Raw genomic sequence first — 16,225 nt, forward strand, 5'->3', positions numbered from 1 at the left:
CACACGCGCGATGGTTTTCCAGCAGGCAGGGGAAGTTCGGAGAGCCGGGAATGTCTTGTGGCAGATAGGCAGCTGCTTCGGAGAGCAGGCAAATAGGTGCTGCTTGTCTGACAGCTGAAATGCGTGTCGTGTTCCTGGCAGCTGGTGCTGGAAGATCAGTGACATACGTGTAGCAAAGCAAGATGAGCGATTGTGATAGGTGATGGTTTGACTGCTATCTGTGCGTGCAACGGTGGCTCCTGCCTGGCAAAATGGGGTGGATATGTTTCTTTCACATTGCTGACAAAAGGTGCCTTTACGCAGACCTTTGTGTTGTTTTTTTTTCTACCACCACTTCTATTCCTATGCTAAACTAAGGAGCTACATGTTTTTCACACAGAGGGTGGTGACATGCTGGAACAGGTTGCCCAAGGAGGTTGTGGGTGCCCCATCCCTGCAGGCATTCAAAGCCAGGCTGGATGTGGCTCTGGGCAGCCTGGTCTGCTGGTTGGCGACCCTGCACATAGCAGGGGGTTGGAACTGGATGATCATTGTGATCCTTTTCAACCCAGGCCATTCTATAATAAAAGAGACAAAGACTTCTCCAAATGGGATAGCTGCATAAGCAGGCAGAGCATGTTTTGTAGGCCTATTGTTTTTGATTATTTTTCAAGGCTGTCAATTGCCGTGGGTTGCACCACAGTGTTTTTCTTAATCGTTGTCTGCCTCTGAATCTGGTTTGGTTTTAGTGATGTTGTGGTGGTGTTTCAGTTCTAAATAAAATGAATGCTACTTTTCACATCAGAAGTGGTTTGCAGCCCTTTTTGGTTCATAGACCTATTGTGTTTTCCTGAGGTTGTGTACATTTCTTAATGAATTGCAACTCAACAGGTTGGTTTCTTAAATCTTTTTTACATCTCAGGAGGCCCTTAGAAATAATACATGGACCTTACTGTTGATTTTGCTGATACTTTTCTGCTGTCTTATTGCAAATGGTTTAATTCTTGGCACTTAAAGCAGCACCAAATACAGAAGAGCAAAAAGTAAAGAACTACACTGTTCCCCAAAGTTTTCTCTTGATGATGTACATATGTTTGTTTTTTTTTCATGTGTTATTGTAAGGTTCAGAAGCCGTGATAAGATACTCTTAGGACATCCGTAGGCATCTCTGCATAATCTCCCCTGGCTTGGGTCCTGCTTCTGTAAACTGACACGTTCCACACAGGTGCCAAAGCTGTTTGAATGAATTGATACCAGCTGGTGTTCAGGGGTTGATAATGGCTTGTAATCCTAGCATTCTGGCTACTCTGAAACACTTTCTTTCTGGGATAAATATGTACGTTTCATGTGTATTTGGTTTTGTATTTGCAAGAGATTCCCCCCCCCCCAAAAAAAAAAAACAAAACCGATTACTTTCTGTGCACATCCCTGGATGCGGGTTGCCTGTAGTCGCGCTGAGAAGTTTGCTAAGCTGGGTCACTTGAATTGAAAGAGTGCCCTCTGGTGACATCTGCGTTTAGAGCGCTGGTTAAAAAAATGCTCCTGCTGATCTGAGCTCCAATGCTCCTCCAACCGGAGCTGAAGCTTTATCCTGCACTGAAACGCTCAGGTGCATGTCTGAGTGAGGCAGTCGCTTGTAAATACACGTGGGAGATAAGATGTACAGCAGTCACTTGGAGTCTGTTGCCCATCTTGTGAAATACTCTAACTGGTATTTTGCCTGCGTTTTTGAGGAGCCGTGTTGGATTCCTCAGTTCATGGGATGAGGAGACTCTTGATGAGCTCATTGTGTTTACTGTCAGTGGTGTTGTTTTCCTGCTGATAGTCCTGATTTTGTGCAAAAGTTTTGGAGAGATCTTTTGTTTTTCTGCACTTATCTTCTTGGTGACTGTAGAGATCAGAATCCCTCAGTGTGGATGTGTTACTGGTCATGGTACTGCTCAGCACCAGTAAACAAGCATGAAGATGTACAGCTAACTCCCTAGCTTCAGCTACATGCATGAACTTAGGTGTTAAACAATTACTAAAGAAAGATAGAAAACTTGGAGGCTTCAGAAAGCTTCTGATCTTGGTGTGCTAATGCTCTGGTTCACATAAATTTGAATATTAAAAGAATTGATAAGGACACACCTCTGTCTTATTTTCTTCCTTATTTTCTCTCCATTGAAATTGGAGATTTCTTTTCCTTTCTGTTTCCCTGGAGCTGAGTCATTTGGGCTCCTCCTTTCATTCAATAAATAAAGCTGAGTTGAAAACCTGCTTTAAGGGTGGGGAGCGCAGTTGTGTTTTGCCTAACTGTAAGACATCAAAGGCATAGTATATTCCTGCTTTGGATATTGTTTTACAGCCCTTGGGAGGGGTAATGTTAGAAGAGATACTTACAAATGCATTTTAAAACCAACAAGAAAACACTTGCGTTAATACCTTTACATTTAGATACTTAGAGCTGCTGCAGTAGAAATAATTTCTTACTATGCATTCATGGCTAGTATTTATTGCAGAAATAGAGCTCTGAGGGATTCACGTTGGTCTGTTTATGAACTAATCACCTTAGAAGACTGCTGAAGCAAGAGAATCGTAGTGTTACAGTTGGGTGTTTTAAATAGATGCTCTGCATGCTTACCTAGCTGGTACATGCAGATGTGTGACTGCAATTTTTTTCTCTTGCTAAGATCTTTAAAGGCTGTGTAGGACTCCAAGGGAACTGGCGTTAGAACCGTGCCTGTGGGCAAACTGGTATCATCCTGTATTCTGCCAAGTTGAAGGAGGACATCTGCAACCAGAGATGGAGCGAGACAGCAGCCAGAGGTACTGCAGCTCTTGCGCTCCAGTGGCGGCCCAGGCACTGCAAGCTGATGGCAGCAGCTTTCTGCAGCCGGAGGAGCTATGGAAAGCAGAGAAGATGGGGGGGAAATGTGAAGGTGGCCGAAATTCCAGAAGGGGAGGATGTGTTTGTTAGCGTGGTATGTTCAGAACATCAGAGCTACTTGGTGTGGCTTCTTTTGAGTTAGTGTAGTCTAAATGGCAGTCACTGATCCTGCTTGCTGGCTGAGCACTGCTGTTTCCATTTATGTGACAGTTTGATTAGAAAAACCAATCCATGCATTGAACGTTACAGTATAACAAAATGAAATACTGGGAAATCCACTGGGCTGGTATGCTAAATACTTTGAAATTCAATTTTCCTGAAGTACAATTTGAGTTTTGTCATGCTCTAATACGGTCGTAGCTGGTCTTGTCTAACTTTCTTAAAGGCTTTGAGATGGATTGTAAGCTGTTCTGTGGCACAAATGGTATCTTCCTTCAACTCATGGAGATGTCTTGAGAATGCTATCAGAATCCTTGCTGTCCTGTATTTATTATCAGCACATCTTTTTCCACAGATGTAACCTCAACACGGAGAGCTGATGGATGCTTACTGTATCCCTTTCTGTAAGGACAGGATTTCCCCTTGCTTCCCCATCCATGTTGTCTTATGTTCCAACTACAAGAACGGCTGTGTGGATAGAACTGCAGGACAATAGTGCTGGGATAAAGAAGCAGTGTACCTTGCAGATCCCAGAAGTTTTGCCTTTAGTTCTATAGGGCTGCACTTATCAGGCTGCATTCTGGCTATTTGTACCTCTATCAGGTGCACCCACAAGTTGAAGTGTCCTGTTACTGAAGATCTCAGGGTGTAGCTTTCCAACGCTGAGAAGCTGAAGAGCTTCTTTGTCCAAATGTCAAGAAACGCTGTTGTCAGCCCTACGTATGACAGATCTTTGTGATTTAAAAACTTGCTTATTTCTCAGTTGTGAAAACAAATCTGCACTCTTGTGTTCTAGTATGTACCGTGGCAGTTGATGTGATGCCAAAATTGAGAGAGAAATGCATGTGTTGCTGCTCAATGGTTAAATTGAAAGCCCCTTCTTTTTTTCTTCCTTTGAAAGCAGATAGTGCTTGGGGTCCCCTACAGCAGGATTCATCTTGATGTAGACTCTTAAGAATACAAGTTTATTTTGTTTATTTGAGGAGTGGGTCTTTTGATCTATTCTCCATGCTTATTTCAGATTTTTTTTTGAATATGCCTACATGCAAATACATCTAACAGGCATTGTAAGCTTTAGATTGCAGGTGAGATAGAGGGAGGCATGTGCCTGCTCTGTTTTCTCTGCTCTATCTGAGGAGTCTCAAAGTCTTCCCCACATATTGCAGGTGTGACCCACAGCAATTAACGTAACTCGGTGCCTCACCAGCATGTAGTTGAGATTTGAACGTGGATTAAAACAAGCTGGCTGAAGTTCAATCCAGATAAAATATACATGATGGTGTGGAGGTAATTATCAAGCTTCCTAATTGAAGAGTGCATTTGTCTTTAGATAAGCGTTAGTGCCCTCTGGTGACTTCAGTTGTTGCTAGCACTCATTGAAGCAGTAAAATCAGTTTTTTAAATCTTTGACTAAAAGATTGAGACCCCCTAATCTGACTAGAATTTGGCTAGAAGTTGTAAGCCTTGCCACTGCTTTTTTAGATCGTTAGAGCAGTTCTTAGGACAAATAATGAAGTGTAACTTAGGGGCAAAGCATGGGTCAGTTAAGAAAGAAATAACAGCGTACCAGGGGGTAAACAGAAGTGGCACAGAGAGTGATGGTTAAGCTTGCTGTGGGATCCTCTGCTGAAAGGGGACCAGCCTGATTACGTTATTTCAGGGAGCTCTTCAATCTCTTTGCTTACACTGTATCATGTGTCGCAGGCTGTCTGAGGCCAAAGTGCTCAATGGGAGGCAAGAGGTGCACAATGCGTGTTGCAGAGAAGTTGGAGATGCTGGCCTTCGTGTTGAATTTCTGTTTTAAAGCAATTTAGATGTTTGCTTCCTCTAGTGCAGAACATCTTGCTTGGGAGCCATCTCAGCAGGAGTTGGGAGCAAGTTGGGAGCACAGCTGCTTTGGGATATATATGTGTTACTTCTTTTTCTCCTAATGGAGCTGTGGGATTATCTGCAATCAATTAAGTCTGAAGCGATCTAGGACTGGCTACTTAAGAATCAGGACTCTGACTGTTGTTGCAGAAGTATGGCATTAAAAGCTGTTTGATTTGAGCCTCCCTCATTATTCATTAAGGAACAGCTTTCAGAGCGTGGAGTTTGCTGTCCTCATTGAGGCTGGCTCAGATTGATCGTACTGGGGGAAAAGTGTATTGATCTTGTTTTAAAAGTTGGAGGTGTATTTCTTAGATAATAGTGGCTAGATGAAACTGGCAGAGATCCTGAGAAAGTGATCTTAATGCAATTTGTAAATTAGTTTGCTTTTATCACATTATTAAGGTGCCCAGGGCTTGGGATAATCGCCTAAACTATAGTATCATATTTTCATTTAAGTTCGGAGTAAGCAGTATAATGTTACAGAATTACTGGAGCTGGACCAAGAAGTGAATAAGCAGGTCTAGTGCAAGGCACATTTTCTGCTGTGATAGAATTTTTTCCTACTGACATACAGGCAGACTGAAGCCTGCAATGAAAAGCTAAAAGCCTGCATTTTCAAGGCTTTTCTTGCTAAGCTGATGTCTGAATTTGTTCCAAGTGAAGAGACACAACCACAGGTGGACTTCTGGCTTGTCAGTTATACATAAATGTATAAAAATTAAAAAAAAAAACTTGTGTTTTGAGTTCATTTCATTGACAAGTTGCTAGTTTGATCTTACAGTTGCTGCTGAGCTCTGTCACTTGCTTGACAAAGTTGGAGTTCTCCACACTTGGAACCAGCTGAGGTTGGTTTGTAATTGAAATCAGGTTTTGACCTCATGCATTTTTCAATGGCAGCTTTTTTCTTGCCATTCACTTATCACACTGTTTTAACAGAAATACTGGTAAGGTGAACTGCATCAGGAGACTTACCCAGCTAAGAAATTAAGCTTTTTCTTGTTTTTCTTTTTTTTTTCTCCCTTGCTTTTTTTCAGTTTGATAGTTTCCTCCAAACCGTTTCTGCTACAGCCCTACAAAGTCTTGTGCTGAAGTCATGGCAGAGAAAGGAATGGAAAACAGTGATCAGTGGCAGAGACAGCTGGCAATGCCAGATCAGAGTTCCCACAAACCAGCTGAAATCAAAGTGGATCATCTGTCCCACTGGTTATAGCATGTGGAGCATTCATCTCTGATGTTAGAGCACAAGCTGCGCTCTATCCTGGATCCTTAGCAGGGTTTGCAAGTCTAGGAACTTGGGTAAAAACTTATTAGTCCTTTGTGAACTTAAGATTTATTGCATTTCATTCAGAAACATCTGAGGCATTAGAGGATCTTTGCGTTGCTTTTGAAAATTGCTCCAAATTGAAGCTCAGTTCTGTAATTGTCCCATCTTTTTCAGAAGGCTGGAGTGGAAATGAGGATGTTACTGGAAGCTTGGTAATAGAGACTTCTATCTGATCATACGGAATCCGATCCAGAAGGCTTCCAAGTGTTTTTCTGCTTTCCAAAAGCATCTGCAGTCAGATGTGTGTTAAGTTTTAGGTGGATATCTTGGATTTCAAAATGTGTATTAATAGTTTGACAGGCTAAATCAATAAAAGATATCACAATGATTTGGACTGCTTCTTGGTTGCTTTTTGTTTTTTTTTTCCCACATTAATACATCACAGTTTTGTGCTGTTATTAATTACTAACTAACATAATCAGGTGTGCTGGTAAAGCATATAGTTAAGTGGATGAGTCAGTCTTTGTATCTCCTGTCCTACTCTGCCATGCAATTAGCTTTCTCTGTGTAGTTACAGGGCACCAGAAATGTGCTACTGTCCTAGCAAGCCCAGGCCAATCTGCTGACATCCTTGCCTTTGGTTAGCAGCTGGTTTTTCCCTGGACTTTATTGCTAAGCACACCCGAGTAGTGGTGGCTTCCCCTTGTGTAAGCTGTCTCATTTATTTTTAGAATATTTAGGGTAATGCTCACATTTCTGTACAATGACACGTTTGTTTTGGCATGTGGTGTCAGGCTGGTCTTACAAGTAGCTTTGAGTAATGGTGGAATGCTTACTGATGAAAGTTTTATGGAAATATCTGTGATTCCTTTCCAAAGTGCCTGTTGGTTTAAGAGTAGTAGAGTCCATTGGGTTCAGTCATCCCATGTGGTTGAAGTGACCTTCACGTACCTCCTAGGGATCAGAGAGCAGAGTTCCTGAAGGCGTAGTGAGATTTCTGCTGAGCTATCCGCTCTGATCCTGTATTTGAGAACCATTAAGGGGGTAGGTAGTGAGCAGCCAGATACTCAAGCTGGTTGCTAGGCAGGTCAAAACCCAGGCCTTGCAGGTCTGCCTGATGGTAGGAGGAGGCTAAAGATACCCTGGGTATAAAGCTTTATTATTATTACTTTCTGTTACGCCATGCATGCTTGTTAGGCGTGCATTTTCTAGAGTGAGACTGGATTCTGTTTGTGTTACACAGTTGTACCAATGTCCCTCTATAGCAGATTTTTTCTCCTCTTTCCTGTTTGAAAAGTGCTTGGCTAACCACTTTCCTGGTTGCTTACCCTATTAATGATGCATAATTCCTTCTAATCAAGTACTCCCCACCCCCAAGCCTTTTTTGGATTGGTTTGAGCAAAGTGTGCCAGATACATTTTGATGCTAAATGTTGCTGCTCCTGGTGAAACGCTGTGCTAGAAGTGCTTTTCTCATCCTTAGAGCACAGTAACTTTGTTTCTAAGGCACCCTAGTGTAGAGCTTTCTTAGTCATGCTAATAGCAGAGTTCTTAAGGCTGCTTGTATTGTGTTAGGTTAGACAAGGTCTTCATTACAAAAGTGCCAAATTTAATCACAGTATGAAATTGTGATTCTTTGGTTATTTTTTATACTGCGTAATGCCATTGTGTAGGTCTTGCTGTGCTGGCAGAAAGTTTATTTGTGGAAATTGTGTAAATAGAGTGGCAATAGTGTGTTAAAGAGCTCAAAGTGTCTACCCAAAATGCATCTAAAGGAATTTGGGGAGGAAAATGATCTTAACCAAACTGTAGTCAGGAGATCAAACAAAAAAACTAGTCGATAGTGTTTTCTCTTGAAGTGGATGCCAGGTGTGTGATGTTTGATAAAGTTGAAGGTATATTAAAGTGATACTACACAAGTAGAAAAACTGCTTTTGAGGTACAACAGATCTTTGCCTTTGAAGAATGGCATCATAAGCAGATAGTATGCTTTAGGACCCACTTGCAGATGGTGTTTCCTCAATGCCTACGTGTAATTGCTTGCCCTCGCTCTTAATTAGCTGGCTGACTTCTTAATGCTGATGGGGTCTGTGGAATGACTGAACTCAGACTGCATTTCATGCTGCAACTTGTGTTTAATGCCTCTGAAAAGTGAGTCTTGACTCTTTTGCTGTCTCAGTGATGGAAAGGTTTCTTCATTAGGACTTAGTTCATGCTTCAGGGAAGGCAATCCAACTTCTATTAAAAGAAATATTCAATTAAATCTGTTTGAGCCGGTGTTCAGGGACTTCACCTGTACTGCTCCACAATAATTTTCAGGCATCTTTTTAACATTCTGAACTGCTTTAATTTCTTCTCTTTTTGTGAACAAATGCAGCGTGACTGGAAGAGGGAGAAGGGGACTACTGGTGTGTTTGTTACTGTATGTTCCCAAATGATTTACTGTATGTACAGTTCAAAGTTGTAAGGTATTTAAGAAGGCATTATGCCAGGACATATAGAGAAACCCCAGAAAGCTGGGCTGTGAAATGGTGCTTCTTTCTGTGCAGATGGATTAACTCATGGGAGAAAACTGAAATGCCTGGGGGTGTGGAAGCAGAGCTGCATGCTTATGGCATGTGCTTGTTAAAAGCCCAAAGCCTGGGTGTGCAAATTGGAAATCGAGTTCAGGCTTGCAGTAGCAGCGATGTGTACATTCATGAGTTGAAGATGACAGTTTTGACGAGGAGTAATTATTGATCTCAATAGCTTAGTTGTTAGACAGTAAGGACATGGTCTGGTTGTGTTGCTGAGGCTAAAAAGCTCATTTAAAGGGTAGCTTAGGAAAATGGGAAATCTGTTGCGATGGAAATGTCATTCAATACAGATTTTATATAACAGCAATGTAATAAGTGAGATGTAGTTATGTTAAATTAGATGAACATAAAATCTACTTAGCCAGTGTTAAATGATACTGCTAAAAAGAGAAGCTTGTTTGATAAACAGTTGAGGTGACTAACATGGAAAATGTCTTGCTACCCTATTGCACTGTTGTTTAACTTCTGTTAAATCCCTCATTTATAAACAGAAGTATTCTGAAGGAAAGCTGAAGGCTTTAAGTATTTCAGCTGTACTTATTTGAGAGTGGAAAAAAGCTAGCTCTTATTTTTCATAACCTAAAAAAAAAATCAGTGTATGTATTCTTTGAATGGAGTGGTAATCTGAAGTGCAAACACAGAACCAGGCAGTAGTGGAGTTGGACTACAGAAGTGAGATCTCTTTGGGGAGCAGGAAAAAAGCCTTCTCTTGCTGCCTTGGGGCATCGTGGAGTCTGTGTGGCTTCTAGGTGTCAGCTTTCCGTGCTGGCACCCAGTGTCACAGGTGTTGTTCTAATGTTGCTGGTAGGAGCGAGAGAGGGAAGATGAGCAGAAGCAAAGGGCTTCAGCAACTGAAGTTTTTATTCCTGGTTGCACATTTTGTCTGGTGTCTCATTTCCCTCTTGCGTTCCACGTCATTAATGGAATTGGATATCTTATTTCCCTGGGGCACTGGGGTGTGTTGCTGTGATCTTATCACTAGAATAGCTGATGAGTATTTCTTTGTGGCTTTCTCTGTATTTATGACTCTACTAATATTGATCAAAGCTCTTTGCTTACCGGAACAACATGGTAATGTTTGGGAATTCATGGTTGGTATCTTTTCCAATCCATTGAAAGCCAACATTTTCTAATAAGGATCCCCAAATAGTAATTATAATGGTGAAGGAGTCTTTCCTCAGTTGGAGATGCCATTCGCAGATTCTGCTCGTCGTTTCAGAAGGGGGCTGGGTTGAGCATGCAGCTGGGTCCCAAGAGTGAACAGATGCTGAGTTTGCTTTGTTCCTCAGTGATGAGGAAACAGCCTGATGTGCCAGTCTGCGTGGTGAAACAGCTCTACTGGCTGCTGCCTGCCAGCTCTGTCAGATGTAGCGGTTTTTAGCGATGCCGTGCACAGCTCTGCTGCAAAACCCTGTTCTGCTATTGGTGAAAAACATAGATCACAAAGCTGTCTTGCAAATAAACCACTGTGCGAGTACTGTGTTTAAGCTGGTGGCTGCGTTTGTGCTCTTCGTGCTGAGGTGGTTTTCCCTCCGTGCTCTCAGAGGCAATGGAAGATAAGTCAGTGTGACTTACTGCAGTCTCTTAGCTTCTAAGTGGTGAAGCTGTGTCCAAAATGTAGTACCTGCCAAAACCACTCGGACCTTACTGTGGCTAGCTGCCTTCCAGCTGTTGTTCCATGAGATATTAATATTCCCTTTGAGGTGGTTGGCTCTCATTTATGTTTTGATAGCATGACGAGAATGAACCTTCTCAGCCTGGCAAGCTGGATCTGAAGTTCAGAAATGGAGTGTGCTCATACTGCTACCAAGGTACTGGCTTTTTCAGCCATCAGGTAAAAGGCAACTTGCTTATAGCACCAAATATAAAAACAAATTGCTAGCTTGTATAAAGAGCAGCAAGTTGTTAATTCACTGTAACAGGAAAGTGCTCAGGGACATGATTTAGCAGAGGGTTGTTAGAGTTAGGGTAGTATGGTTAGGTCATGGTTGGATTTGATGATCTTTAAGGTCCTTTCCAACCTGAGTGATTCTATGACTCTATGAAAGGCTGCAGGCAGGGAAAGGGTCCCTAAAACAGATCATCTTGGCTTTAGACAGAACTGAAACACCTTAATTTAAATGAAGGGTTTTTGGAACTGTTAAAAAAAAGGCATGTGATCTTTATTTCTTCTTCTTTTTTTTCTCACTAAACTATTTGCAGTTCCTATTTTTCCAAAATCTGAGTAGTGTTATTTGAATCTTTCACAGTACTGATATGAAGTGTTACAGTGTTAAAACACGATGAAAGCTTTCCTCAAAGATGTAGGGTTTTCCTTATTTCTCTTTCTGTTCCAGGTGAATCTTGTGATAGAAAAAATGCTTGTCTTGACCAAGCTGTGCGTTTCTTTGGGTGGTTAAATTCTTGTTAATTTTTAAGATTTACTTATATTTTTTAAAACTCTTAAGTGTGTAATGCAGTCTATGACTGGATCTCAAGAAATGTATTTCCACTTAAATGAAGTCAAGAATTAGCTTTCGTTGCTTTTCCGGAGTGTCTAATTTCCATTGCTTATGAGTAAAACAAGTGCTGTTAATTAGTTTGGGCCCCTCAGTGAAGGCAAGGAATAAGAGTTGTGTGAAATGTTTTTGGACAGAGCTCATGCAAGCTTTCCTGCCACAAATTGCCAGAGAACAGAAGAGCTTGCATGGTAAATGTTTCAGGATCTGATGATGTATGCTTTCATCTAATTATGATGTCCTCAGAATCTAAACTATTCCTTTATTTTAGCTCTGTGCAGGTTTGGAGATCCTGGAAAGAAAAACAAAACATTTACTAATTAGTGTGCTAAGATCTTCAGTTTTTAATAGCTGAAGTAATGACTCCTAGTAGGTTCCTTTCTTGTGTGTGTGGGTTTGTTGTTATTTTTTTATTTTGGAGGATGTCAGGCTGGGCTTTGTGAAGATGCAATTAACATCACAGAATGCTCATATAAGAATGCTGTTTGTAGTTGTGATACCCTGCCATCTCACGGAGTGGATCCATGTGTTGTAGCAATGCCAAGATTTACCTTGTATGAGCTAGGAAGTCTAACACAGAGATGAATGTAGCCTTGTTTTTTAGTTAAGCAGCATGTTTAACTCAAAAATAAAATTTTATTTGCTCTAAAACAGGGTATTGCCATTCAAAATGCCATTCTGCTCCAAACCTTTACCAAAATTGTATTGTCTACAGTCTGTCTTGTCGTTCCTTCTGGATCCAGGCTTCCAGCTTGCACATCTCTGTCACTGAATTAAGCACTGAATCAGTTCTTAATGCGTGCATTGATTTGGCAGAAATGGGCACAGCTGCCTATCTTAAGCTGGAGCATATGTCTGAGTAGTAATTATCCAATCATCCCCTTGAATATTTCAGACTTCCAAGTAGCACTTGGACAGAACGTCACTTGTGAGCTTACTGTACTGAGCTTACAGTGCAGGAATAATCCTAAAAATCCTTCATGATACACTCTATTGAAAGCATGCTGGAGCAATCTTTGTGTGTGGGATAAATGATCTGGGGTTGACTCCTAAGTGCTGAAAAGACCAACAAATGCTGTTCTTCTGTCATTGCTTGCCATGCACTTAGAGGCATATTTAAACTGTAGGAATCTTCTTGCTTGCTTCAGGTGCCAACAAACCACGCAGGCCAGTCAACCTTGTCTATATGTATGCATCGTTTGCATTTATTTCTGTAATGCCAGTAAACTCAGTCCAGACTTGTGTTCTGTTTCCCTGGTACGTTGATCATATTGTCATGCAATCCCATACAGAGCAAAAGGATGTGTGCACCTTTAGCAGCTGATGATTTCTGTATTCCTTTCAAGCATGGCTCGTAAAATAACACGCTTCTACCTCTATAGAAAGTGCTTTAGGAAATTACTTGATTTCCATGGTACTTACTTACTTTAAAGTTGTCTCACATGCTGTAAGTAACTATTATTTATCTTTCTGCTGCAGTATTTTTCCCTCTGTTTTGCAGCCAGGACTTTGAGGTTTGCCTTCGTTACTGTTAGATGTGTGCAGGTATTTCTGCTTAGTTGGTTCCTGCACTTTGCCAGCTTTGCTTTTCAAATTAATGCTTGTTTTATATCTCAATGCCTTTTTGATGCCTTCTGGAAAACATTGCATTCTACATCAATTATACAAGTTCTACAAACTATGTAGATATTTATGATGTCATTCCTTCTTTAGAGCAAATCCTTTCATCAATAATGTAGATAGATGGCTCAGAAGTAGCTCCAGCAGGGCTCTCGTTTGTACTTTCCATTTACCTTAAATTGCTTTTAGTTTTTTTTCTGGTGCTTCAGCTGTTGTTAGTGCACAAGAAACGAGGTGGTTATACCAGAACTTCATGTTTCCAAAGAAATTCCTATCTGCCTTGAGTATCTAAAGAGATGAGGTTTTCCTTCAGCCTAGTATAAATTTGTTTTGATGACAAGATCTGATAATGTACAATAATAACATGTTATCCACCTTCATGAAAGTGTTTACTCTAAATCACAAGAGTAGAAATGAACACGTGCTTGGTTTCCAGTATCAGTCAGTAGCATCTGTTTGGTTTATTGAAGTCCTACATACGTGTGTGCATTAACTTGGATTTGCTCAGTTTCTGTATCACGTTTTACTTTTCTCAGGCGGATGCTTTGGTGCTCAGTAGTTACTGGCTGCTCTGAGGTGAGGAAAAATATTCAATATTAATGGTTGGTGTTTGAATTTTTATACGCTTGCTTATCAGTTGCTTGGCTTACTGAGGTTCTTCCAAAGGGAGCGATGAGTGCAGAAGAGATTTCTGCTTGGATGTGTAAGCAGCTATCTGTGCATTGCTTGCTTATAGAAGTTGGAAAAAACTGACAAACTTCCATAAACACATGCAGGGGATTCTGACACAGCAGAGCTCACTGGCACAGAAAATCCAGCTCCCTTCCCCAAATGTCTGTTTTATTTCCACATAATGTTCATCACACCAGTGGGGCAGTTGAGAAGCTGTCGGATTATTTCCTGTTAGCACCATTTCTATAGCAGCTGTACAGATTTCCACATAGATGTGTGATGTTAAAAAGGAGTTATAGAGAAAACTGTTGAAATGTCATCCCAAGTGTTGCTGGTAAGGACTCCACTCATCTCTCTGAAAGCTGAATTCTAAAGCAGGCTGGGATGTTGGATTTCTTGTCTAAGTATGATCCTCTTTGTCTATTAACAGCTTGACATAAATTACAGTGAAATATTCCCTCAGCAGTATTCTCTTCCCCATCAGTTATAGTGTGAGATATTTAGAGTAGTTTTGTCTTCTTTCCTATAAATGTGAAGCCTGTCTTTTTGTCCCATCGTACAAATAATGTGTAGATGAGGCAGATGTATATCCCAGGACTTGAATTTTGCAGGCTCATAAACTTGTACTCAACAGCAGTTGAGTGCTTTGTCGTCTCTACCTTGCTAAAAGCCTGGCCCTGGGATGGGTTGGGTTGTGTTCATGTGGCTGTTGCCAGATTTGCCTGCTGCTGACAGTTCCTGAAATTCATGCTAAGGGCATTCAGTGGTACAAGTTTTTTTAGTATGATGTTTCTGTTCAGAGCGTGTTGTCTATGGATGTATCGTTCCTTCTCTGATTCCACTAATGGCATGGCTGCATATCTAATGCATAACCAAAATATTTTGTAAACTGAACACCAGTTAATCAGCACATCATCAGTCTTTTACTATTCTGCTTGTTTGCAGACAGAACAGGTTGTTATAAGGCTCTGTGGTGGGAGGCCTGGAAGAGCAGATTGTGGAAAGTTTTTCATCTTGTAGAACTGTGTAATTCATGAGAGTATCTGACTCTAGTTGAAATTGTTCCCATTTATTTTCTTTGTACCTTTTATTTAGGCAAAGAAATGCCAGTAGCTCCTATCTTTGAAAAAATGTCTTCAGGATACGATTTCTCCTTTTTTGTTTGTTTGGGGATTCTCCTCCGGATCCTGAATGAACAAGCCTGAATTTCTTCTTCAGGTGTTTGAAGAAGTGTTTCTGAAACAGGCTATCAATAGGCTTGCATTCTGGTGGGGGAGATGGAAGAAGGTGAGACCTTAATGTATTAGTTGTGCTTTCTGTGCTTATGTTTGTTGGTTCCCTAATTCTTGCCCTCTTGGAGTATGTGAGGAAAACAAACTGTGCATCATAACTTTAGATGTTAGGCTGTTCTGACAGCAGCTATAAAATAGCCAAGTCCAAAGGAATAAAACACTTTATGCAGTGTCCTTCCTGAAGACCTACAGAATGGAATAGAGGTTTCTGAAGAAACAGACTTGAGGAACCTGGTCATTTTTGAGTATAAGCTTCTTGCACAGTGAACTTGTTTTGCCTTAAAATTCTCTATCTCTACTTTTTTTTTTTTTTTTTTTTTTTTTTTAAAGAAAGCAAATCTCTTAGAACTTCAGGCTGAGCTTAAATAGCACATGAAACACACGTTCAGGATTTTGGCCTACTTGTCACTTGTGATGATTCTTTCCTTCTGCTCAGTTCATGCCTGCATTGTGGGAGCACCAGGATCTGCTGCTGCTGGCAGCTGTGTACCAGTGCTAGTGCAAGAAGGTGCTGCCTTATGCTGTGGTATCTTCCATGTGCTGGAAGCCATAAGCCATAGCCTCATGGCTATGAGTCAGTCGTCTCTGCTGGGCATGGACAGATTTGAATGACAGAGGTTGGAACAGTAAGCATCTCCTATTTGTGCATAAAAGAGAAGAGTACTGACTACTGGAGCACCATGAAGGAGTAATCTTGGTAGTTGTAAATTGAGTAAGATATGAGACAGCACCTTAATGTGAATTGCCTTAATGTTACTTCTTTCTGTCTTTTTTTTTTTTGTAGATCTAAGTGATGATTGTGTTGTCCAGAATGTGAGTGCATGCATGATGGTAAAACACTCTGTAGATAGAGTTTGCTTAAAAAAGGAGAATTTCACTTGTTTGTTTATCCAAAGGCTAAAACTCTTTGTAGGGGGAGAGAGGGGAATCTCAGTTAAGGACCATATTTGAATAAAGCATTATTTTATATTTGAAAGACTTAATTCTAAATGTAAAACCTAATAATTTTTTTTTTCCTATTTGTTGCTGTTCTGTAGATTTTTATTTCGTCTGTGATGGAGCTTGAACAGCTGATACTACCCTGGCTGTTGTGCAACAGCTGCTTAGAAAAAGAATGCATGTGTGACATACCGTGGAGCAGCTGAGTTATTTGAGGAGGGTAGGGGTGCTTTGGGAGTGCAGTAGGCTCAGCTGAACCATTGAAGAAAGTCTGTTACTGGTTTAGCTGTACTGCTCTTGCAGTTGCTGTATTGCACAGTTTCTTTCAGGAAGGAATCTGGTATCATCTGAAACAGCTGTGGGGTTTTTTTTTTCCTCTTCTGATATTGTTCTCCAGTCATTTTTCAAGAACTTGGTTGTTTTATTCTGACTTTAGGCATAAATTTACATTTTATTCACGTTCTTCTGCTTTATCCTCCTATTATT

At 40.8% G+C, this 16,225-nt stretch overlaps 1 protein-coding gene across 9 annotated transcripts in view; it reads left to right on the plus strand.

Annotated features, from left to right (window-relative positions):
- RALGPS2 (Ral GEF with PH domain and SH3 binding motif 2) overlaps positions 1-16,225 on the plus strand; it is a 113,809-nt gene that overhangs the window by 810 nt on the left and 96,774 nt on the right. Inside the window, exon 1 of one of the 9 annotated variants that reach the window (XM_085232227.1) lies at positions 2,652-2,787. The exons of 5 other annotated variants lie outside the window; for them this stretch is intronic. The gene's annotated coding sequence lies outside the window, so the exon portion shown is untranslated. 3 more of the 9 variants (XM_085232226.1, XM_085232225.1, XM_085232224.1) reach the window with 3 other exon arrangements.

Source organism: Meleagris gallopavo, chromosome 10 (genome assembly GCF_905368555.1).
Source record: "Meleagris gallopavo chromosome 10, MGAL_WU_HG_1.1, whole genome shotgun sequence".
Classification (NCBI taxonomy): domain Eukaryota; kingdom Metazoa; phylum Chordata; class Aves; order Galliformes; family Phasianidae; genus Meleagris; species Meleagris gallopavo.